Below are 26,335 nucleotides of genomic sequence, written 5' to 3' on the forward strand. Positions count from 1 at the left end.
CAAAGCGTGTGATTGGTGAAAAGATACCTACACGCAGGAGTGCCAAAGCGTGTGATTGGTGAAAATGGGCCAAGCACGTACACGCCGTAAGTGACGATGTACGTGTGGGCCTGTATAAAAGGTAGTGTTGAACACTATTTCCTTGTACGTGCTTTTCGTGGAGAGCGAGTGGGTGAATTCGGTACTTCTTGTCGTTTCACACGCGATTTACTTCACGGCGTTTCCAGTTCGTACTCCCTGTTACCTCTGACAGCTCTTTTCTCTTTTTCCTCTTGTACTGGTTTTCCTGGGCCTGTTCCCTCAAACAGTGTCCCCTTCTACAGTTGTCCTGTCTCCTCAGACAGCGTACACCTCTTCTTTTGGCGGGGGTGTTGCCAACCAAAAGTGCTATTTTTTCACGCTCTTTTACCTGGCAGACGGTGAGTCACGCACGTATCTAACATCTGTGCTTGCCCCGTGTGTAGCCTACCCCTTCAGAGGTCAATCTAGGCCGCGTGTGACACGCATACGTTCATTGTGTTACTGGATGCCACAGCGTAGTGCAGGGTTTTCCATCAGCACACGTGGTCTAGGAGGGGTATTGTGCACGTTCCTTAACTTTTTTGGGGTGCCTGTGCGTTGCGTGACCCGTCATCTTTCCCCAGGGGTGTCATATAGCCTTGCCACTGCACTAGGGTACGAATACCATCTGGTACCCAACCCCTTTGACACCCAATTGCCCAGGACAATTGTGCACACCCACTCCCATACGCACAATACCATCAGTGCCATGGTTGGGAGGCGTGCAAGCCGTAAGGGTGGCAAAGGTGGCCGAGCCACACGTGGTGGCCGTGGAGGATCCAACAGGGGACGTGGTTGTGACTTGCAGGGCGCCCCTGTTCCCCCCAGTCTGGAGGAACAGTCAGGGACACCCATGCCCCCCCCCCCCCCCCCCCCCCCCAGTTGAGAGTCATGTGGCTGATACCAACCCTGATCAGCCCATGTCGGACCAGGCCATTGTGGCACCAGACCTGTCCGAGGGTGATTCCATCGCTGACATCCAGGTCAGCAGGTCCACTGTACGTGCACCGGTGCACATTGGTGTCATCAGGGCACGCGCATCTATGCCAGATAGGTCATCTGCTGGCCCCCGTAGCCAGGGTGTGGCTCAATCCACCCCACCTCTCATACACCCTGCCAAGACTGTGTCGGTCCTAGTTCATGCACCTCAGATCAGGCCTGACCCCATCCCACTACCCCCAATGCCTGCACCTACTCCCATGCTGAGTGGGCAATCACACACACCCAGTACAGAGTCCACCACGGCTCCTGCCCCTAGTGTCCACAGCGGCGTAGGACACTCTGGATCCCCACCCCCTTCCAAGCGCAAGAGGAAGAGTGCACGTCCGGCACAGGCTGATGCCCCAGACACGGCTGCACAGTCCGGCCCATCAAGGAAGCCAAGCTTCACAGACGCCGAACTTAATGCACTTGTTCAGTATGTGTCAGATCATGATAGGGAAATGGTCATCGTTGCAGGGTCCAAGACCACACATGCCAGACGCCAGGCACACTGGCAGACCATTGCTGACAGAATAAGTGCCCTTGGAGTAGTGAGGCGCACAGCTAGTGATTGCCAGAAGCGCTGGAATGACCTTAAGCGCAGGGCAAAGGATAAGCTGGCCTCAAGTCATGCCGCAACCTTGGTGACTGGAGGTGGGTCCCCAGCACAGGAAATAGAACTCACACCACACGAGTCCGTAGCTGGATCCTACGTCACCGAGGGACAACTCCAAGGTGTGGGAGACCTCCCTGATTACGAGGCATCATCCGGTGAGTGCACATGCATGTGTGTATCATCCATGTGCATGTTGTGTGTGTGAAGCATTCATGTTGGGTGCCTGTCAAGGGGGTGTGTGGCAGAGTTGATAGTGGCACCCATGTGCCTCATCCAGTATGTTCAGTGCAACACCATCTGGCCACAGCACTATCCCTACTGGCAACAGTGCACATATGGGCCAACACCATGGAAGTTGCCCTTGATTAGTAATTTTGTCACTACATTGTTGCTCATACTCCCCTGTCTATTCATCAGATGTCTTACATACCATTCCTCTCCTTTCCCCCAGCCATTAAAGTTTCATCTTCACATGCCTGACATGCAATGATACCACATGCTAATGCGTCCTCTGTATATAAATGCCTACCAACATGCAGTCATAATGTGGATGTAGCCTTGACATCCACCTCCTTCCTGGGTCCTTTGGTACCGTCTGGTTTCGAGCCCCATTCCCTCACACTCCATGCTGCTCTTCATGGTCTATCTTCCATGACTTCTACAGTTCAGACCATCGTGCCCTACGCACGACACCTGCTTGCCAAAAGTCAAATGAGGGCAGCCTGCCCTCCAATGCGACCCACCCTATTGCTGACCAGTGCATCTGAGCCTACTCTAAGCTAACTCTCACTGACATCTGCTCATACATGCCTTTGCCTGTCCCATAGACCCTTCACATGGTCCCTGTCCTCTCTCCTTGCTCCTCTTCCACCATCATAGGTGGGACCCGTTGGGGTGTACTCCTGGCCTCCTTCCAATCCTCAGATACCACTAATGATGTGCATGGTAATGGGAGCGTCTCAGTCCAAGGCCCTTAGGCCAACCTCAATCTCCTTGAGAAATGCTACCCACATCTCATCAACTTCCTTACCTCTCCTGCTGTCCCCCCTCCTCTCTCCTCATCAATCCTGCACTGCCTCCCTGCACCCTCCCATGAACCTTCTCCGCCTCCCACTCCAACTCCTACACATGCGGCACCTCTGATCTCTAGCACTCCCCGTAAGTCCTACAAGGCTGTCAACCTCCTCCACAATTACACTCCTTTCACTGCGGCTGCATCAGGCATTCCTCCGATAACTGTCACTTACATGAGGTTATGCACCTTGACATCCTTGGTCTCATGGAAACATGTCTGACGGCCAGCTCTGTCTGCATCCTTGACCCTCTCCTTGGCCCGCCACCACTGTGCAGGGGGGGGGTGCCCTTGGCTTCCCTGAGGGTATTCCTGCCACTGTCACACCTACTTAGACCTACTCCACTCTGGAATGGCTTGTGTGAGGTTTCTGTCCACCACACCTTGACATTCCAAACAGTGCGTACTGTGTCTGGGAAAACTGGTCAAATGTACTACTTCCTTTCTGAGTGTCCTCACCTCTCCTCCTCACTCATGTCCCCAGACACAGAATTCCTCATCCTTGGTGCGGTACGCATCCACCTGCATGCCTGTTGACGCCCCCACCTGACCTTTCTGTGACCTCAGCAACTCCCTCTCACCCTCTAGACTCCCGTCTGTCCCTACTCATTCTGCAGGGCACACTCTTGATGCTCTGATCTCATCTGACTTTCCCCTCTCCGTCCATCTCTGCACTCCTCTCTCCTGGAGTGATCACATTCTCCTCTCCTCCCAGCTCACCCTCAACACCCCACAGGCAAAGCCACCCTCACCACTGTCACACACCTTCTTGGTATTCCGACCCATGAAGTGTGTGTCAGTCGAGGCTCATGCTGCCAAAATGTCCCCCCCATCCAGCTCCCCCTTAGGCTCACTCCCATCCTGACAGGGCCCACTCCATGCTCCACTCCATGTCAGGTACACTGGATGTCTTAGCCACGGTCATGACCACCTGTCTGAAGCCCCATGCCAATGCAGAGTCCTGGCATGACTCGGATCTTGGGAACCCAAACCACAGGTGCCGGGTGGCAGAGAGGGAATGTCCTGCATCATGGCCATCCTCTGGCAAACTGGCCTGCCACATGCTCCAAAGGCAATAGCGCCTCACCCTTCTCACCAAGATGAGATCCCCAATCCAAGGGCACATATCTGCGGCATGTGACAACTCTGCAGGACACATAGAAATCTGAAAGGACCTTGCCGAGCCAGAGGCAGTGTGTACCTCCCCTGTCCCCTCCGAGCCCACAGCACAGCATGATTGTCTCTGTACCCCTATAGGCCACCCCCCCAGCACTTGTCTGCGCCTAACACCATCTGCCCTTGACGTCAAGTCCTACTTACCTTGTACAGCACTTCCAGCCGCCACTCCCCCTTGCACTTCATTGTGCCACCCACCCCTGCACTTGCGTGACATGAATGACACCAGCACCAGTAGTATTGTTGACTGGCATCCCCTTCTGCCCCACCACCCCTCAGTGCTCCGCTGCACCTACAAACATTACTTGACCGGTGCTTCACGAATGCAAAATTATTCCGTTACAGGTGTTGGGGAGGTGGAATCACAATGTTTACTGCATTATGTTGATCTAGACAAGGCACTGTGCATCGTTGCCAATTTGGACTAGCAGATCCATGTACAACATGTATACTAATTGATGTGACGATGCAATGTCAGGACCAGAGTGGTTGAAATCCAAAAAAGTAGCCCTCCTCTCCCTCTTCACTTGGTGGCTATGTCACATGCCATGTGTGTGATGGCATGTGCCTTTGACATGGCAATCACCGCCCAATGTGTGATGGCAGTGCTAGGCATCAAGGTGAGCAGGCGTTGCTCTCCAATCAGTACATAGTATGCCCTGAGCCTCCCCTACAGACCCAGTGATGGTGAATGCATAGGAGGACTCCCAGTCATGTAGGACATGTGTCGTAGGACTACTGCCTATGTTGTTCATCAGCCCTTGTTGCATGCCATGGTGCTAATGCCTGTTTCCATTTTTCTCTTTCATGTCTTTGCAGGGGACGAAGCACTTGTTGATGCTGGGGATGTGGTGGTGGAGCCGTCCCAGGAGGGCAACCCGGGCCGACCTACCACAAGTGAGGGACGTGGTGTGTTTGTGGGTGAAAACCCACAAGTGCTGCAGGCCGTGCTGTCGAGGGGTGTCTCTGGGGGTTCCTCCCCCGAGCAGTATTCAGGTGTAGACTCGGAGGATGACACCTATGTGCAGTCGCAGGTGAGTGTTCTTGGGAGAGAATCTCCTCTGTCCGACCCACCTGCAGCCAGGCCATTGGCCTCAATGGGGATGTCAGTGTCGGCAGATCAGCCTCCGGTGGTTACGGATGCAGGGCCACACCACCCAATCTCTGATCCTGTTCCTGGGGCTGCAGATCAGAGAGGGAATGCAGTCCTGCAGCCTGAGGCCTTGCCGGCACAGCAAGGCGCAGTCCGCCTTGCCCCAGGCAGGTGTGGTGCCCGTCAACGTGGTGGCCGTATGCCACCTGGCAATACCGTATGGGAGCAATCCATCTACGGTATGGCCACCCAACAGGCAGCATCATCCGAGATGATTGCACAGGCCATGGATAGGGTGGCCACTTCCATTGTCCCCCCAGAAAGGCTGATGGAGCGACTGGAGCAGGCTACAGAGTCCATCTGCCAGGCACACAGGGAGGATATGTTGGCGTCCAACATGGACAGGCGGGCGGCACTGGCGACTCTGGGGGAATCACTTTCCATGGAGTCCCAGCGCCACAGGGAAGCCCTGAGGGAAGAACTCCGTCACCTCAGGTCGACCCTGTTAGAGCTTGAGGCTTCATCCCATAGAAGGACAGAGGAGCAGCTGGAGCGTCTGACACGGACGCTCTCGGCCGAGATGCAGGCAACTCGTGCGGAGGTCAGGTCATCCCGGGAGTTACTGCATGGGGACCTCCGCATGATTATAACCCAGAACCAGAACTACCAGACCCGCCTGCTTGCAGCCATGGAGGAGCAAACTCGTGCTTTGCGTGGGCTGCCTCCCATTGTCACACCATCTTCTGAGGCAGCTCCCCCACCTCCAGAGTCAGCTGCAGGGTCTGGGCAGAGCCATAGCGACTCATCTCCCACAACAGAGTAGCCGTGTGGGCCACGAGCCTATGGGGTGTTTTCCTTTCCCATGATCCACACAGGTGGATTGTGGCGTGCATCCTGTCCTCGGACCTCATAGGTGGCCCCCCCCCCCCCCCCGCCGGCCCTTTCATGGCCATTTTTTCTCTTTTTCATTTTTATTTTGCAAGAGTGTTGCCTTGTGTGGGTACCTGGGCATACACTGTATTGTGGCTGGGCACATGCAGGCTTGTCCTGAGTTTGGTTTCGATGCTTGGGTAGCAGACATCCACACCCCTCCTGCTTCCCTTTCCATGGGCTTGCAAAGGGTGTGCCCAAGTGACAGCAAATTACACGGTGACATTGGACTCCCATGAGCTGTTGGCCAGTCCATAGTCAATACTGTGTAGACATTCATAGTGTTCATTGTTGTTGCACCTAACTATGCATGATGGTATGATATGTGCCTCTACTTACATATGTTGCTCATGTTTTGCAGGTATTTCACACAGATCTTCACAAGGGCATACTCTCTGGAGTCACACTACATGTCGGTAGATGTGCACTGACACTTTTGCATGGCGCCATCACTGTACATCTGGACGGTGAGGACATACCAGCTGAATCAGGTAATGAGACTACCATTGATTACATGCAATGTGTCTTGTTTGGGTGGGCTTCAGGGTGGGTTGGTGTGTAATTTGATAGAAATTACTCTTACACAGGTGTGTAGTAGTGGCTCCAGGGCGGTTAGCTGCTCAAGTGCGGCTATGTTCCATTTGGGGCACTGCTATTTGTGACACTGGTGTCATGTTGTGATGGCCAGTTTGTTTGCTGTCACATACCATGACATGGTGTCCTCAGTGGCGGGACTGTGAAGGGAGTGGGTGACATGGCAATGTTGTCATGTAGTGAATCGCCTGTGGCAATGCATTTTAGATTGATGGAGTTGTGTCTTTGCGTTGTGATGCATAGCTGGTGTATGTGTAGCTAGGGGTGCACACATATTGACACTTCCATGTTAACAATCTCAGGCTGATGTGTATCTGACAGTTCATTGTCAAGTAATTTTCAGACATTGTCAGGTAGAGTCATCATTGATTGTCAGATGGTATGTGCCAGAGCAGTGTGCACTAGCCAGCACTGTGATTCCTAGGTGAAGAAGTTGGCCACCAGTTGCGTACGGGCTGCCTCCCCCCGTGCCCTTTCCCCTCCCATGCGCAGCGGGCGTGCATGTGGTTGTGGATGTGGGGGCACCACCATGTCCACGGGCAGGCCCCGGCGTGTTGCAACGTTGTGCAGGACACATGCTGCCACTATGATCCTGCACACTATTCGGGGAGCATATAACAGCTGCCCGCCAGAACGGTCAAGGGAGCGAAAGCGTGACTTGAGCACTCCGAATGTGCGCTCCACTATGCCCCGTGTAGCAATGTGGGCTGTGTTGTACCTTACCTGGGGTGGCGTGGTGGGGTTCCGGATTGGGGTCATCATGTGGGGGCTGATAGGGTAGGCACTGTCCCCTGCGGAGGTGGTGATGGGTATCATTAGTGGTGTTGTGTCATGACCCAGTATCTGACATGCATGCATGTGGAGTGGCATTCATGCTCACCAAGCAGCCATGTATCTCCATGCTGGCCAGCCTCTAGGTCCCGGCATAGGGTAGACATTCTGTAGATGAAGCTGTCGTGGGTGGACCCTGGATAGTTGGCATATACTGATGTGATGATTCCCTTGGCATTGCATACAACTTGGACGTTGATGGAATGCCAGTGCTTGCGGTTTCTATAGATGTGCTCTGTTGCCCTGGGTGGACGTAGAGCCACATGTGTGCAGTCAATTGCACCAAGCACTTTGGGGAATTGAGCCACACCATAGAATTCCTGGATGCACGTCCGCCTTTCTGCATGAGTCCTGGGGAGATATATGTGCCTGCGGACTGAAGGCCGTGCAGTGATGATGTTCAAGACCTGGTGTAGGCAGCGTGACTGCGTGGCCTGTGACACACCACCCACTATGGCACTTGTCCGCTGAAAGGATCCAGTGGCCAAGAAGTGCAGTACATTCAGGACCTTCTGCAGGGGGCTGAGTGCTTGGGAGCACAGGGTGGGTGATGTGAGGTCATCCTCCCACTCACTGACCAGGTCCAGTATGATGTGTGCTGGAAACCTGTACCTCCCATACACCTGGTCATCAGGCATCCCGAATAGGCTGGTTCTGGGTGTGAATATTCTGGCCCTGACTCTCCTCCTCATCCTCCTTTGGTAGCCCACTGCCACTGCTGCTAGGAACGGTATGTTCATCCTGGCATCTGGCTTGTTTATTGAAAAGTGCGCAAATTAATGCCTTGCGCGTGTAGTAGGCAGCGTGTGAGCCTCGCACCCCTGGAATCGGGTTCCCACTCCAATCGCGTGTGGAAATTCCCACGCTGCAGGCATACAGGTGCGCTGACGTACTTGCCTGTGTAAGTGGCCGCGCGCCCCTGAAATACACGTATATAGGCCAATGGCGTGTAAGCGCACTTTTGGGCAATTACACGCGATGAAATACACGTACATAGGCCAATGGCGTGTACGCGCACTTTTGGCCAATTACACGCGATGACACTCTGACGTGCAGGATTTCCACGTGTGCTCCGTCTTCACGTGCTGAGTGGGGAACGCCCGTGCGGATCACGTCAGACGCGCTTACGCGATGAGGGACTCTGGTCCAATAGAATCGCGTATGCGTGCTGACGCACTTACGCGCTAAGGGCCTTTCCTCGGATTTCACGCTGACGTGCAGGAATTTCACGTGCCAAATCACTCCGTATCAAGCTGGCCACCCGAAAACACACGGAACACCACGCTCCTGCCCCGAAGGCCGAGTTACTGCCCCCCAAGTGCCCTGAGCAGCCTCCCACGTGCTATCTGCTGCTGCCTGCCTGCCTGCCTGCCTGCTGCCACCGTGCCCTGCCATTTGGTGCCTGCACATCAGCCATCTGCAGGGGTCCAGTTGCTGTGTCCACCCCTGCTGGAACTGAAGACTCCCAACTGGGATTACATCGCTCCACAGCCCAGCCCCAGGACCCAGTTGCCCACCCACACCTGCCTCTGGGGTTGCCATGTCGGGCACTTCTACATCTGGCACCAGTGGCAACCCCAGGCCAGAGGGGCAGAGGGGCACCAGCTTCACTGCCACCGAAGTTGGTGTCCTGGTGGAGCATGTCCTGGGGCAGTATGATGCCCTCTTTGGATCGTCCCGCGCCAGCAAGGAAGGACGGGAGAGGATCTGGGCCGACTGTGTGGTTGCCATCAACGCGGAGGGGGTGGCAACCCGCAACGTCTTGAAGATCAAGAAGCGCTGGGAGGACTTGAGGTCCAGGACCCTTGTGAAGGCCCGGCGCCTCGTGGAGGGGGGCCGGGGCCACATGAGTTCCATCCAGAAGAGGGTCCTGGAACGCGTACGCCCAGCGCTCCACGCCCAGATCCTTGAGAGGGAGACCCGTCTGGAGTTGAGCGGTAAGTGTCCAAGCATCACTGTGTGAGACAGGGCATGTTGCGGTGTGCTGGTTCTATGATACTTGCCTGTATGTGTGCCATGTGCCATGTATGCATGTATGTGTGCTGGGACATCATGGTAATGCATGTGCGACCAGTGATGTGTGACCCACATGGTTGTTGCATGTGTAGAAATGCGGCATGGGGAGCACTATGCAGATTTGGGACATGAGAGCATGCCAGTCTCTGTACCTGGACATGGATGGGGGTGAGGATGGGTGCTGATGCCAGGTACATATATGGTAGCCATGTCTGTGTGCCTGACCTGCATGTCTGTGACTTGTGCATGCCATGGATGCATGACTCATGTGTGTGACAATGCACAGATTCAGTGACGCACCCACCTTACCCTTGTATTGCCTGTGTTTGGTGTGATTGTGGCCAGATGGATGTGACTGAGGTGTAGTGTGTGCATGTGATATGCATGAGCCATGATGCATGTGAGTTACATTTCATTGAATGTTTCAAGAGTCAATTGGACATGCATGGAAATGTGCATGGCATGCACCATGCCTGTTACTGTGTGTGTTTTGCCTGGACTGACCCATGTGTTGTGGAGGGACATGATGGAAGTGTACTTTGACAGGGGTGCTCATCTGCTATTGCTTCCTGTCTAGGGGACCATTGTACAGTAGCCTGATGCTTGTGTTCTTTGTCTCCCTCTACGCAGCGGCTAGTGAAGAAGAGGGCGGAGACGGCGCTGTGGAGCAAGGCGGCGGGGATGCCCCCACGGCTGCAGCGGAAGGGGTGGGTGAGCCCCCACAGGGGCCTGCTACGGCGGGAGACGGTGAGGAGCCATCCAGGTTGGTGGTTTGCACAGAGGAGGAGGAGGCCGACACTGGTGCACACATGGGCCCTGGTGGGAGCATCCCTGCTGGTGCAAGTGGTGCAGTCCAGGGCCAGGGGCAGGAGGCAGCACAGGTCACCGTGGAGGGGCCTGTGCATGTCGCTGTCCCTGACCCTGTGAGTGCACCACCATGCACCAGCAGGGATGCCCCGTCCCAGGCCCGTCCGCAGGTAGAGGGGATGTCCATGTCAACTGACTCCCCTCCACCTGCGGCCGTGGGAACCCCTGGCCGCGTGGAGCAGGTCCTGATTGGGGTCGCGATGCGCACGGCTGTGATTCGTGATGCCGTGCGTGCTTCCCGGGAGGAGCACGCACGTCATCACGAAGTGCACCGTGCCGACGTGGCCCAATTGGGATCGGCCATGTTCGGGGGGTTCCTGCATGTGTTGGCCAATCTGACGGCCCTCTCCTCCTCTGTGCAGGCTATCCACCAGTCGTTCTCCTTGCCGTCTTCCGGCCCAGATGCCACCATGGCCCCCTGTGGACCTGCCCCGACCAATGCAGCCAGCTCGGTGGGGATCCCATCCCTGCCACAGTTGGGAGTCGGAGGTCCAGCAGGGGTGGACGACACAGCAAGTGGACCCCAGCAGATGGAAGATGTGCCGGCATCATCGGGCAGGGCACGTGCACGACGGCGTCGGTGGTTACCATCAGCCTGGATGCCGTCGTGCTGGCAGAGGCAGTGGCGTCGCAGGCAGCAGCGGGCTCGACGTGGGAGGCATCATGGCTCAGGGCCATCAAGATCGGAGGGGCAGGCATCGGCCGGAGGGCAGGGCAACCCTGGCATGGCGGTGTGTTCCGTGTGGGAGGAGTTTGGCCAGCGGATAGGTGCGGAGCGGCAGCGGGCGGAAGAGGAGCGGCTCGCCATGGCCAGGGCGGAGATCTCCATGCATCAGGCATTGAGGCGGGCTGAGTGCCTCGAGGAGGCTCGCAGGGAATTTGGAGAGCACATGGGGTTGTCCCTGCGAGACCTCGGGGCCAGGACTGAGTCCCGCCTCCAGGACATTGACGTGGAGTTCGAGGATGCCCTGGCCAGCATCACCAAGTGAGCCGCAGGACTAGCCCGCTGCCTTTGTATATAGTTTTTTAGTTAGTTAGTGCTAGGTTTCCTTTATTTAATTTTTTTTTTTTGGACCGCTTGGACAATGGCCACTTCTTTGTACATATTTTTTTAGATAGTTAGTATTAGGTTTAATTTGTGGTGTTGGGCTCATGGACCCTTGAACAATCCTGTAAATATAGTTATTTTTTGTGAGATTAATTTTTTAACTTTCATATTGGTCACACCATGTCGTAATGGTTTATCTTTCATTTCATTCTACATGTGTTTACTTTGGACAAAATCTATTCTTTTTTCTATCCTTTGTTTTTTGGTTTCTCATTTTTGTTCCCGGACATGGACCTTTTATTTGCTTTACCAGATAGTTGTCAGAGTTTACTTTATTTTTATTTTTAATACATTTTGATATTATCTTACACTTGTGTCATTTTTTCTTTGGTTTCTTACATGCCATGATATGGGTTTTGACATTGACTTGCACCCATTGTGTATGTGTGTGTGGCGGCCATGTGTTCTTTTGCTTACTTGCCTTTGGGGTTGTGTCATGTGATTGCATTCACTATGTGGGTGCATGCAATCCTTGCCTGGGTGTTTGTGCTGGGTATGCTGGTCATTACTGCCATTATTGTGTATCGTCAGGGCCAGGGGGACATGGGTGGGGGCCTGGTGGAGGGTGCCCCAGGTGGATGGGGGGTTGGGGGTGGTGGGAGACATGGGTTGGCCATGGGTGGGGGCCTGCTGGCAGGTTGCCCACAGTGCTGGGGGTGGGGGTGGTGGGAGACATGGGTTGGCCATGGGTGGGGGCCTGCTGGCAGGTTGCCCACAGTGCTGGGGGTGGGGGTGGTGGGAGACATGGGTTGGCCATGGGTGGGGGCCTGCTGGCAGGTTGCCCACAGTGCTGGGGGTGGGGGTGGTGGGAGACATGGGTTGGCCATGGGTGGGGGCCTGCTGGCAGGTTCCCCACAGTGCTGGGGGTGGGGGTGGTGGGAGACATGGGTTGGCCATGGGTGGGGGCCTGCTGGCAGGTTGCCCACAGTGCTGGGGGTGGTGGGAGACATGGGTTGGCCATGGGTGGGGGCCTGCTGGCAGGTTGCCCACAGTGCTGGGGGTGGGGGTGGTGGGAGACATGGGTTGGCCATGGGTGGGGGCCTGCTGGCAGGTTGCCCACAGTGCTGGGGGTGGGGGTGGTGGGAGACATGGGTTGGCCATGGGTGGGGGCCTGCTGGCAGGTTCCCCACAGTGCTGGGGGTGGGGGTGGTGGGAGACATGGGTTGGCCATGGGTGGGGGCCTGCTGGCAGGTTGCCCACAGTGCTGGGGGTGGTGGGAGACATGGGTTGGCCATGGGTGGGGGCCTGCTGGCAGGTTGCCCACAGTGCTGGGGGTGGGGGTGGTGGGAGACATGGGTTGGCCATGGGTGGGGGCCTGCTGGCAGGTTGCCCACAGTGCTGGGGGTGGGGGTGGTGGGAGACATGGGTTGGCCATGGGTGGGGGCCTGCTGGCAGGTTCCCCACAGTGCTGGGGGTGGGGGTGGTGGGAGACATGGGTTGGCCATGGGTGGGGGCCTGCTGGCAGGTTGCCCACAGTGCTGGGGGTGGTGGGAGACATGGGTTGGCCATGGGTGGGGGCCTGCTGGCAGGTTGCCCACAGTGCTGGGGGTGGGGGTGGTGGGAGACATGGGTTGGCCATGGGTGGGGGCCTGCTGGCAGGTTGCCCACAGTGCTGGGGGTGGGGGTGGTGGGAGACATGGGTTGGCCATGGGTGGGGGCCTGCTGGCAGGTTCCCCACAGTGCTGGGGGTGGGGGTGGTGGGAGACATGGGTTGGCCATGGGTGGGGGCCTGCTGGCAGGTTGCCCACAGTGCTGGGGGTGGGGGTGGTGGGAGACATGAGCAGGTGTGCAGGGTAGTTCCCTGTGGTGTGTGCTGCCTGCAGGGGCCGTGGAGGGTGTACAGGTAATGCCTGGGAGCTCACAGCCAAATCGCGTGTGCAACATCCCGCGCACCCCTCAAATCCACGTTCCCTGCCATATCGCGTGTGGAACTTCCCGCGCGCCCCAGTAATCCACGTACCCGGCCATTTCGCGTGTGCAACTTCCAGCGCACTCCTGCAATCCACGTACCCGGCCATATCGCGTGTGGAACTTCCCGCGCGCCCCTGAAAACCACGTACCCGGCCATTTCGCGTGTGCAACTTCCCGCGCACCCCTCGAATCCACGTTCCCTGCCATATCGCGGGTGGAACTTCCCGCGCACCCCAGAAATCCACGTACCCGGCCATATCGCGTGTGGAACTTCCCGCGCGCCCCTGAAAACCACGTACCCGGCCATTTCGCGTGTGCAACTTCCCGCTCACCCCTCAAATCCACGTTCCCTGCCATATCGCGTGTGGAACTTCCCGCGCGCCCCTGATAACCACGTACCCGGCCATTTCGCGTGTGCAACTTCCCGCGCACCCCTCGAATCCACGTTCCCTGCCATATCGCGTGTGGAACTTCCCGCGCGCCCCAGAAATCCACGTACCCGGCCATATCGCGTGTGGAACTTCCCGCGCGCCCCTGAAAACCACGTACCCGGCCATTTCGCGTGTGCAACTTCCCGCGCACCCCTCGAATCCACGTTCCCTGCCATATCGCGTGTGGAACTTCCCGCGCGCCCCTGATAACCACGTACCCGGCCATTTCGCGTGTGCAACTTCCCGCGCACCCCTCGAATCCACGTTCCCTGCCATATCGCGTGTGGGACTTCCCGCGCGCCCCTGAAATCCACGTACCCGCCCATTTCGCGTGTGCAACTTCCCGCGCACCCCTCGAATCCACGTTCCCTGCCATATCGCGTGTGGAACTTCCCGCGCACCCCTGCAATCCACGTACCCGCCCAGCCCATATCGCGTGTGGAACTTACCGCGCACCCCGGTATGCACGCACACGTTTATTTTTTCTCTCTGCGCGTGTCTGTGTTTGTGGGTACCCCTTTGTACGTCATTTGTCCAGGAGGGCAACAGTATTGTACATTGGTTATGTCTGTATATAGGTGCTATTTGTTGGCGCGCCTTTTAGCGCACGTTTCTTGCAGGCGCAGACACGCTACCGCCTGCTTTCTTGTGGCGGTCGTGTTTGTGCCTGTTTGTGCCTGTGCGCTGCTTTGAGCGTGCGCTTTTTTGCCCTATTCTATTCCATGAATACGTGTTGTATGCGAGCGTGTGGGCGTTCCGCGCACTTGCCTCCTGAACTTTCCCCGTGCCGCCCACATTCTTCCCCATTCCGAGTGTTGTGCCCCATTTTATTCCCCATTCCGAGTGTCCCGCCCTGTGTTCCGCCTACTTTAGAGCTGTGCGCTGCGCTCGGAGTGATGGCGCAGTGGCCGTGGCGCACGACGTTGGTTGACCTGTGCGCCGGCCTGCGCCGCGCGCTTTTTCGGCGCACGTCCTCTGCTTTTCTTGCGCACGGACTTCCATGAATCGACGTGCGCTGGTTTCCCTGCGCTTTGCGCTGATTTTCGGCGCAGCGCACGTATTGGCCCCTCTGCGCCGGGATTTTCGGCGCACATTTATTCCATGAATCGGCCTATTTATTTCTATGTGTCTGACTAGGGCCTGCAGCACTGGCTTCAGGACAAAGGTAGGCCTTGATACCAATATGGCTGTTACTATCTAAGATGGTGTTTGATTCCCCATGTATATCAGGGCAAAAACATGCACATGACATCCCCCACCCCCTGTAATCTCCCGTAGCCACTACTGTACATTCACAGGCTTATGTTTCACCCGAAAGCACAGAGGGGTCTGGGAAGATCGTTTCTCCTTCCCAACATTCCCCCCTTTTGATACCACTACATTAATGAACTCCCATGTAAGACCCCCTCTTTTTGACGCCTTTTTTCCCTTTCCCATCTATCAGCTTTTAAATATTGAGGTGACCACTCCTTGGGCAGTGATGCTTCACATACAGCCCGTAAACATTTTCCCGCCTGTGCATATTGCTCAAGGGTACATGTCATATATATGTATCCATCGTCCCCTGCTAAGTGTACCCAGTGTTCGGTGTAGTTCTCGGGGTCAGGTCGGGGCACTGTGGTGGTGACTGCTGGTGAAGACGTTGCTCTATCACAACCATGCGTAGCTTATTTGGATCGTCAGTTTGAACTGGGCTACCTTTTGTACCCCGTAGAGTCTCCTGTACCCCAATTGAAACCATCATCATTGCAATGCTAGGCATCGATTTGGCATGATACCGAAGTCCCAGCTGGCAGGTGCAGAATATTACCAATACGAACATGACAACCGGAACCAACATCTTCATGACTGCTTGCATCCGGGATGGTGCCCAAGAAAAAAGTTAATCAAACCAATCAGTCTCTTGTATTCCTGCTTCTGTTTGCATGTGAGTGCCGAGTAGGAGTATATTGGTAAGGGACCCGTTTTGCGCGTTGTTAGGAGGTACGTAGGTACAGCATGAATCACCAACTTTTTTGCAGACCCAATCTCTCCATGGCAGTGAGGTCCAGTATGTACCTATTCTGCAGTGTCATCAGCCTGATTGCACACATTTCCATCTTGGTCACGTGGAGGCCTTGCTCTGTGTCATTGGCCAGCTGGATCATTTACCATTACACGATCTGGATCCACTTGGCATTCGTGGCAGTCTGCACCCCAGGTAACAAAAGCGATGCAAAAAAATGTTCTTCCTTGCTGTACATCCGGAACTGATCTGGTATTTTCTTTAGTAATTTTGAGGAATATTGCGATAGATAGTTCGATCTTTTCCTCCTCCGCAATATGTCTCTCTTTTCCGTCTCTGGCAGGAAGCAAAAGATATGTTGCTGCAGTGACACTGTGATGGGGGTGCCGGACCCTGGTGTAGTTGTTTGAACCAACAACCACCTGGTCCCACTTTTAAATGTTCTTCAGGGACCACCAGGAGCGCTGAGTGCAACAAAGCCAGTGAGCAGGTTCCCCTCAAGTCTGGCGGGAGGTGCACAAATGCTTTCCGGTAGTTCCCCACTACCGCTATGAACGCATTGGAGGCCGGGCCTTTTCGATTGCTGCGGCTCAAATGTGGAATAATCTACCACCTATGTTCAAGGCTACACCTAACCATCTAGCCTTTTGAAAATCTTGGAAGGCCCTGCTATTCTAATTTCTCAGTGGCCTACTGCCGGTGGTCTTCCTCTTCTCATCATCAGCGCCAAGATGCCTTTGGTGACCGTGCGCTCTAAATGATCAAATAACATAACATAACATAACATAACCCAATAGTTATCCATAACAGCAGCTGCCCTTTTTTTGAGATCAGGATTGTATAATGTTTTGTTGCACCTGCTGTTGACCCCCACGAGAACACTCCCTTCGTTATAAAAGCAGTTTGTATTCTTCCAGCCTTTTGGATGCATTGCAGTTGATCAGGCTCTGCCACTTCTAGTCATAAGCTTTGTGCCTGGAAAGTGCTTTGCAACCTGAACAATGTCAATTGTGGGCCACCACAATCAGAATTTCTTGTGGCATTGACACTTTGGGGGCTCTCGACGCATGCGGAAACAAGGAGCACACGTAACAACTTCCATTAACTTCAGTTTTCCCCACAGAGCTTATGTCTGCGTACCCACTATTGCTTAACTCTGGATGATGCACATCTTCTATTGTATCTAAACCAAGTCATTGGTATTGATCACATTTAAGCCTTCTAATTTATCTTTTAAAACGTTTTGATCCACTAGAAAAGAGGGTGTCATACACAAGTATGTTAGAGTAAACATTAGGAAATAAGGATAACATGAGCAGATTCGAAACACTTCCCATATGTTGTTGGGTGACAAGAGTATTATTTAGAAATACATCAAATAGTTTATCATGGACAGCGGCCACAATATTATTTGTGTCAGTTATATTTGCATTTGCAGTTGTACACTTGTCACATGTTATAAATCCCAGAGGGGCCTTAGTAAGCGATCAGAGAATACTAGTTGCATTTTGTTTCCCCCCTTTTCAGAGCTCTACTCCATATAAAACGACATCCTAAATATATTCCTAATCCAAACATAGAAAATAGACTAGCTGCACAATGCATTACACATATATACTTTGGTGAAATCACAGTTACAAGAGAATTTTGATGAAAAAGAAAACACTGCTTGTTATAAATGTAGTTTAGTTGCTGAACCTATGCACATCCATTGCAAGATAAATAACTGGAGACTAAACAATAGAAAAGAAAATACTAGAGAGAGAGATAGAGAGACACAGAGTGAGCGCTCTCAGTGCAAGTAATGCATAGCAGCCGTTTTTATTTATCAAAGAGGTATACTTGTTGCTGTATGTATGACAAGACCTGCAGTAGCGGCCCTGTAGCTATGGTCAGGTTGCTTAACCCATAGGAAGAGCACTTTTTGGGGTGGCTTATAAATTCACCCTCCCCTCCAAATGAATCCTCACCGAACTTTTCAAAAAAGTATATCGCCCGTCAAATTGATTCTGCGAAGTATGGTGAGGTTTCGTCAAGGGGGGCGAAGTTATAGATGGGTCCTAAATTTCTGTTTTTTGCTTACGTCTACAGCCCAAACCGCTGGATGGATTTTCACCAAATTTGCGTCAGGGGCGGCAACTTGGTCTCAAAAGCGTGCCTTTGTAAATTTGGTGTAAATGTGTCCGGTAGTTATTTTAAAAATGGAGCAAAAATAGGTTTTAAAAAATTGTGATATCTGGGTTTGGTCCGCGGACTCACTTTTCTGTGTGCTCTGCGTACGGGCTTGCGATTGGTTCAGAGGGCGGCGTGAGGTCTGCGGACATCGGGCGAGCATGACCATTGGTCAATAAAAAATGCGAGGTGCGTCGTATTTTACAAAACGCCTGCCATGTTTGATCTGCGGACAGCAGCGACTGACCGCGGACAGATCAGTGAGGAAAAAGTCTGGAAAACACTTTTTGGGTCATTTGATGTTGGAAAGAGGGTCTGGGAAGCGTGGGGGAGTGGAAAAAAGATGATATGGGGCTCTTTGTATAGGTGGAAAAAGAGAGTATGGGTGGCGCGGTAGTCCGCGGACAGAGTCTTGGCCGGACAGCTTGAGAAAGACATTTGGGGTACTTTGGTGACTGAAAGAGGGCTTGGGCAGGGGAGTGGAATATAAATGATATGGGGATGTTTTCATAGGTGAAAAATAGGGTTGGCGGGCCATTTCGATTTCTGCAGACGTCATTTGAATTGGGAGGAGGAGGTTAAGGGCGAGTTGTATTGTATGTCCTTGTTATCTATAGTTTAATTATGGTGTGGTGGTTGTGGCCAGTAGCCAGATATTTGGATGCATGGCCATATTATGCTGTGATGTTTGTGGCCAGTGGCCAGATTCATGGGTGCATGGCCACAGGCTGTAGGCCATGCACCCAAGAATCTGGCCACTGGCCACAACCACCACAGCACAATAGTCCCATGCACCCAAGAATCTGGCCACTGGCCACAGTCATTACAATAATATGTGTATAGAAATTGAATCTGCCCACTGGATACAACCATTATAATAATGTGTGTATAGTAATTATATATATGTTTTTATTTATTTAGATTTATATAGCGCGCAAACAGCCCAAGGGCATCGAGGCGCTGTTACATGTGATGGCTTATTTACAGTGGGCGTCAGTAATGCTTTTTGGAGTCACTACACATTTGTTACATACATACATAATACATTTTGGCAAACAGTATATGTAGCAAATGGGTGAGTGAGGGTGCTGCTAACAGTGTGATCTCAAATAACTTTGTTATATAAATACTTGTGTTTTTACATGTTCAACCTGTTCAACCTTTCCAGAGTTAGTGTCCAGGTTGTTTTTTTCTCTCTATACTCCAGCAGCCGGACAGAAATATTAACATATGGTTACATTGTAATGGTTACAGAGTTATAAATTGCTCATGAGCCTTTGTTGAGTGCTCGCTACTAAACCACAATATTATCGCCTCAACCTCTAGGGAAGACTGACTGGTCATGGTTCTAGGGTCTACCCCTCTGAGGTGTAAAACTTTACATGGGATTTTTTCCTGTTAGGAGTGCAACACTGGGTTTCTGGTCGGCAACGTCCAGAGAGTGTTTTTCTGTTCCTTGTATCTTCGATCCCGAGTGGCCTCGAGATCTGCCCAGCTGCACCTGAAGTTTTCTTTTTACTTCTCTAGACTAACTAGCTCCATATTTGCATTACTAGCACAAATTTCCATTGAATATATATCACGAATCTCTAGTAGTGCCTCCCACCCCCCAACCTCCTCATTAGGTTAAGAGTAGAGTCTTGACTGCTTTGCAGAAGGCAATGTGTGAGTTTTCTCCTCTAAGTGTTGGAGGAAGGGTGTTCCAATGCTGGGCTGCAAGATAAGGAAAGCTGGCTCCACCTGCTCTGACTCTCTTGATTCTGGGAACTGTTAGCATGTTGGAGTAGGGCATCCTGGTAGGTCTGGTAGTCGCAGATCAGTGCATTCTTTGGTGCAGGTAAGGAGGGGCAGTTTGGAGGACACATTTGTGGGTCAAAGCGAGGGTCTTGAAGAGGATGCACTCTCTAATAGGTAGCCTATGTGCCTGTTTCCTGACTGGAGTGATGTGTTCCCTTTTGGGGATGCCCAGTGCTGCACAGGGAGCGCTGTTTTAAATAACCTGCAGCTTCTCAATGTTTTTTGATGATGTGCCCAGAAAAAGGGCATTACAGTATTCAAGTCTTGACCCTGTAATGGCTCTGGCAATGGTTAGGTAGTTGTGACAGAAGCTCTGGCATTGACTTGGCTGGTCATGGAGAGGTTTCAGACTAGGTATACTCCAAGGGTTTTCACTGAATCAGAGACTGGGATTGTGTTATTATCAATAGTGAAATGGCTGAATTTACGGCTTCAGAGGACCCAATTATGAGAAGCTCAGTTTTGTTACTGTTGAGAAAAAGACTGATCAGGGCCATCCAGGCTTGGATAGTCGAGTATATGGTGTTGATGGCTTTAGCTTCAGAATCATAGTCACCTGTCAGTGGGAGGAGGAGGATTTGTGTATCGTTCATGTAGGAGATACCTAGTGCGTCCAGGATGTAGACAAGGGGCCCTGTGAAAATATTCTAGAGTGTGGGTGAAATGCATGACCCTTGAGGCACACCGCATGACATAATGGTAGGACAGGCGGACGCTAAGTCGGAGAAGACTTACATGGATCTTCCTTGTAAGAAGGATGTGATCAAGGCAGTTGCATTTTGTAAGAAGTTCGCTGTGGAGGTAAGGTGGTGGAAGAGGACATTGTGATCGACAAGATAGAATGCCGCGGAGAGGTCTAGGAGTAGCGCAGTGTTGCCTGTGTTTCTAGCCTCATCCATTTGATTTTTGAGATTGAGTAAGGCTGTCTCATTGCTGTGGCCTGGGCGGAATATGGATTGTCGCAGCCCAAGGACTATAGATAGCGTAGGGGCAGTATACAGTATTTGTAACATGGTGACATAATACAATTGAAGTGCATGATTGCTGTACCATTGAAGGTATAGGTTGAGTTTTTTGTACATGGTAATGAACATGGTGTGAAAGAAACACAGTATACAATATAATATTTTAGGCAGGTTAGTTTAAAATGTTTCATTGCATACAATTTCACATATTCATGTACTTTATAAACCCTCATAATCAGTACATTGTAAGTACCATGTTTGAAACAACATTACTGTGTGTTCTGCAAATCCATACATGATTTAAAAAACCCTATTACATTTAAGTGAGTTTAAGTTTGGCACTATGAGCCTCATTACGACCCTGCCGGTCCGAAACGAATGGTGGTGGTAAAACCTCTGCCACCGTTCTTTCCGGACTGGCTGATTAAGAGTCCTGCAGGCAGGAAGTGTCACTCCTACCAGGTCTGCCCTGGCGGGTTTAACACCACCCGCCTGCAGGCGGACATGGAAACACCGGCTCTGTCATAGACGGAGCCGGTGATTCCATTGTCCCCACCCCCATGGAGTCCAATCGGGCTCCATGGTAATGGGGACTTACACAATTCCGCCTCCAGAATTCCTGGGTCACCGGGGTCGTAATGCCCCGGTGATTCCGGGAATCACGGAAGCGGAATGGTAATACGGGTCTGGCAGTAACCTGCTGGTTTTTCTGGCTCGGTTACCGCCGGACTGGTAATGAGGCCCTATGTTTGTTTGAAGTGTGCAGTACTTCAGGTAATGTTTAAAGAGCACAGACAAGCAGTGTTGGAGTAAGAACAATCGTGATGGTGTATTTGCAATGAAGTGTAATGAAAGGTATTTTTGAAGTACTTAGATACCTGTTGATGTACTGAAACTGTTTTGCATTTTAAAAGCTGCATTGTTATAGTATAGATGTAGTTAGATACCAGTTGGCGTATTCTAACTGTTGATAGTTTATAGTTCTGAAGGGTATTTTTTGAAGCAGATACCTGTTGGCATATTCTAAGTATTTTGCTATTCAAAAGTAGCATGGCAGTATTATGGATGCAGTTAGATACCAGTTGGCATATTCTAACTGTTGATAGTTTTACAGGTCAGTGACTAAATTTAGGTTTAAGGAACATTTAGTAGGCATTTGTTAGATTTGCTGGTATTCTCTGTTTTAGAGAAACTGAAGTATCATTGCATTTAAACCAGCCACTTCTTTGTTTAATGCATGCAGAATAGTGGCCTGCAGTGGTTGTGGCACCAGTGTGGTAGATTTATGTGCATATAAGTTGAAAAAGATAATTAAGGTTGATTAAGAAAATTGAAAATGCAATGTATACGAAAATGTTTTAAGTAATGGTAAATGACAAATGTCCATAATTGAAATAATTTACGGTTTCAGTAAGAAGTGAAAAGGGGGAAAGGTTGTTGAAAAAGTGTTGGTACCAAAAGGTAAGGAGAAGGTTGCATAAGACATTGAAGTGAGAAGAGTGTCAACCAAGTGCCTGTGTGTGCACGCAGGACATTGTATCACCATGGGGGGAATAACACCTTTAGCGCACATCTGCCAACATCTCCCATTGTATAGCGAGAAGATACAGAAGTATCATGAACAATGGGTGGCAGAGATAAAGGGGGATAGCTTAACACCCATATGGCCAGAAGGAGGTTTTTTTGATAAAAGGGTGCTGGATCTGGTATCCACACATTTGCTGGCGAGATACAAGGGAAAACAGTTACAGAACAGGAGGGAAGTGTTAGATTTGTGGCGGATGTTTGAGGAAATAACGCCCGCTGATGAGGTAAGTACAGACAAAGCGGCCGAGAAAGAGAAGATGTCAGAAGTGGTAGGTAGGACAGCAAGAGGAGAATGTACGACAACCACATCTGAGAGTGATACAACTAAAATATACCCATTGATGACAAGGCCTGCGGTAGGATATAGCAAGCCCCAGTATGTGCCCACGTGCACTACCCCGACCACCCCAGCGGAGGCAGCAGCCACTGCCCCACACCCATATGACAGAGGGGGGCTTTACGGCCCAACTAGCGCTCCACCAGTGAATCTAGCACGACTAACTGGGGACTTAGACAGACAGCTTGCACATGCGCAGATAGAAATGAGCATTATGTGACAGGGGCCAAATGTTGCTGGCGGGGGAGAAGTGCCACCATTGGCAGCAACAAATCTTATGCCCCCACCAAGTGTCGGGGGAGAATGGGTGCCAGCGACGCCAGCACCATCACAATCGGCGCCCTAACAATCGGCACCAATACCAAAAGGGCAAGAGCAGGAGTTGCAATCTGGAGAGTTTCTGTTCCATTTAAATGGAAAGCCGGTGAGAATAATACACCCAACAACCCCAGACAGCCAGCGTGAGGAAGGACAAGACGAAGATAGGGAACAAGAAGAAGAAGAAGTATAAGGTATGGAGCGATCTCGATGAATATGAAGAAGGGGTAGCGGCAGTGGGATCCCCAAAGCCATTCCATTTCGATGACCTAGATGAAAGGGTGCCACCAAGATGGCAGGGCAGGTTAAGACAGCGAGGGGGAAACATGCTGGTGAATAAGACAAAGAAGGGAACGGTAAGTAAGACAGGTAGAAAACATAAACTGCAAATGCCCTTAATACACAAAGGGGTAGGAAGGCCGCACTACATCTGTGGGACCAAATGGACAAGAACAATTTGTTGAAGCTTCTCCACACACTTTTGGGCAGGGCGGGGAAATGGATACACGCATTCAAAAAGAACACAGCAGGAGTCCCATTAGCAATAGGGTACGTGAAAAGTTTGTTGGTGTCCGCTATTGGTGATCAAGCAGACGCAGTGTGGGTGAAGGCGGGGTTCCCGGGAGTGACCATGAGTTGTGACCGCCATGATGGATCGCCATTTGATAACGTCAGAGCACAAGTATGGGATGCATTGCGGCGAATGTTTGTAGACATTCCAGATTTACACTTAGTGATGCAGTGCACGATGGTAGAGGAGGAGGAGCCTACGCAATTCATCCTCTGGGTGCAAGACCTGTGGAGAAATGAAACGGGTACGGCGTGGGATCAATCCACTGCCCTGTTTTATTTTATAATTAAAAAGGGGCTTTCGAAGGAGGTGCAGAAGGCCTTGGATAAAATAGCTGGGATAGAAGCCAAGGGCTGGCCTGAGATCCAAAGCATAATTGTACACCACTGTAGGAGGATCAAAGAAAGAGAAAAGGAGATAGCGCAGAAAAGGTTGGCAGACGAAGCAAAATTATTACAGAATAAGTTAGTGAAGGTCGCAGCGCTGAATGCAACCACGTCAACTGATAGAAGCAGCGAAGGGGATGACGGAGCAGGAAATGCACCAGTTAGAATGGCCGCAACATGGACTGCAGGAGGACAAGATCAGTGGAACGGAGAAGAACAATATGGTGGGCCCCAATGGCAAGGGAGATCAACAAGAGGACAAGGTGGGTACAGGGGGCCACAAGGGGGATTCTGAGGAATGGGAAACAGAGGGTTCGGTGGGCCCGGGATGAGAGGAGGACCAAAAGGGTCATGTTGGAATTGTGGGAGATGGGGGCACTATTCAAGAGATTGTAGAATGCGACCCAGGGGTTACTTTCAAGGACAGCCCCCCTGGGAAATGAACAGCAATACAGACATCCACACCCAGGTAGCCCCTACGGGTTACCTATGGGAGGGGGTGGACAAAATTATCAATATTATAATGAGCCCCAAATGTAGCAAAGACAGCCACCCCCGCAACAGCAGCCACAGCAGAGGGGAGCGCAACAGCTTATGGCCAGACAAAACACAGTAGGGAACGCGAACAATAACATTTTTGCAATAGCAGCTAATGGTGCACCTGTACCATTTCACGGCGCAGCGATATGTGGGATGTTTTTACCCATGCATCCAAGCCCTACCATAAAACTGTGCAGTACTGGCATGGAAAACATCATGATGGCCAGAACTCCCCAGAGAGTGCACAGGGAAAACATGAAGAATAGGATGCCACCCATTTTTGCCTATGTTGTGAGCACAGGAGGGCACTGCCTAAAACCACCATTGGGCTACAAACACAGTAGCCTGAAACCATTGGGAATGGCAATGCTGATTGCCAAAAAGCAACTCAGAACCGTGGGGAATTCATTTTCTTAATCCCAAAAATGGTTGCAATACCGGTACTCACCACTATCAGAAAGCCGGCGTTTTAAAACCACCAGACTTTTGTGTAAAACTGAACAAGTGAAACAAAACCAGGCCAAGGAAAGACTTGCTAAGAGGTGGATACAATGTAAAACTATATTCTGAAATGACTTGAAGGAAGTAATTATTTAATGTATAGGTAAAAATTGTCAGTTTGATTTGAATGTAGAAAACTGGGAACAAAAAGTGACATTTAGCTGAAACCTGGCTTAATGAAACTGGATTCTGCCTGACAACTACCCCCGACAGGAGTTGAAACCTGCTCAGCCACTCTTCCCAGGCCTAGCTGCATCCTTCTGCCCCTTGCCAAAAGGAGTTGACACCTCTCTGATTAGATTAGGGGAGGGGCACCGCAGGAGGTTGCACAAAGCCTTGTCCTGGACTCAGGCAAATGTTATATTGGGGGCGTCGTAAAATAGGTTCCTCTTGGGAGAAACTGGGGGGCAGCTGTGCCTCTGTGAACAAGCTGGCTTGGGGGACGTGGATAAACCAGTTATTCCACCATGTGATGTGGGAAGCCACACCCCTTTTTGACCAGGGCATACTTTTAAAAAGATGGATAATTCATAGTACGGACCTGTCAAAATTATATAAATAATATCATTATTCTTGTGATTTTTCTGTGCACATTTTTTGGTATGTTCCTGGGGATAGTAGCGGAAAAAAAGGTTGTTACTCCAAATGTATGCATGTTAAAAATCAGACACGTTATCATCTGTAACCCATATCCCTGGTGCACATTTGTGTAAAATCTGGAAAGGTTTAGAGGTCGTTATGTGGATGAAAAGGGGAGAATTATGTCATCAGTGTACATGACATCATACAGAGACAGGGATCAGATGGTTTGGTGCTACAGAAAATATGTTAACTGGACCTATAATATGAGAAAAATGGTACATAGATAAATATGTATTTGGATCAGAAATAGATTGGTGTGCAATTTGACAAGGGGAGGATCCTCTGACCCATAAACAGACCTCATCATGATGACAATCTATTTCCTTCCCCCAATCAAGGGAGAGAGGAAAGCTGGGCCAGTGAGTAGAGAGGGGCAGGCTTAGCTAGGTCCAGGCACACACCCATTTTCAAAACACATAAAAAGAGACTGCTGGGACAGGTAGACACATTCAATTCCATTTGCGGCTGAGCATGCTGACCGACGACTTCACATACAGAGATCCAACACTTAGACTTCCAAGCTAAACATAGACTACAGAACTTGGAACCTAGAAGGCCCACTGCAAGCAAAAGTATTCTCAGCAGGCCTTCAGAATCCAGAAAACCTAACCAAACTATTCAACAGCCAGAAGAACTGTTGCCGGAACCGCAGACCAGACCCAGACCGCTGTGAGCAGAACCGGTGCCTGATTGACCCGCCGTATCCAGAGAGGCTAGACCAGCAGAGCAGAGCTGACCCAGACGCTGTGAGCAGAACCGCCCAGTCCACTCCAGTTGACCAGATCCGTGACGAGGCCCATTCATTTCAAAATTAGGAGTGAGTATCCG

This window comes from Ambystoma mexicanum, chromosome 1p, assembly GCF_040938575.1.
Source record: "Ambystoma mexicanum isolate Mex_15411 chromosome 1p, UKY_AmexF1_1, whole genome shotgun sequence".
In the NCBI taxonomy this organism is placed as follows: domain Eukaryota; kingdom Metazoa; phylum Chordata; class Amphibia; order Caudata; family Ambystomatidae; genus Ambystoma; species Ambystoma mexicanum.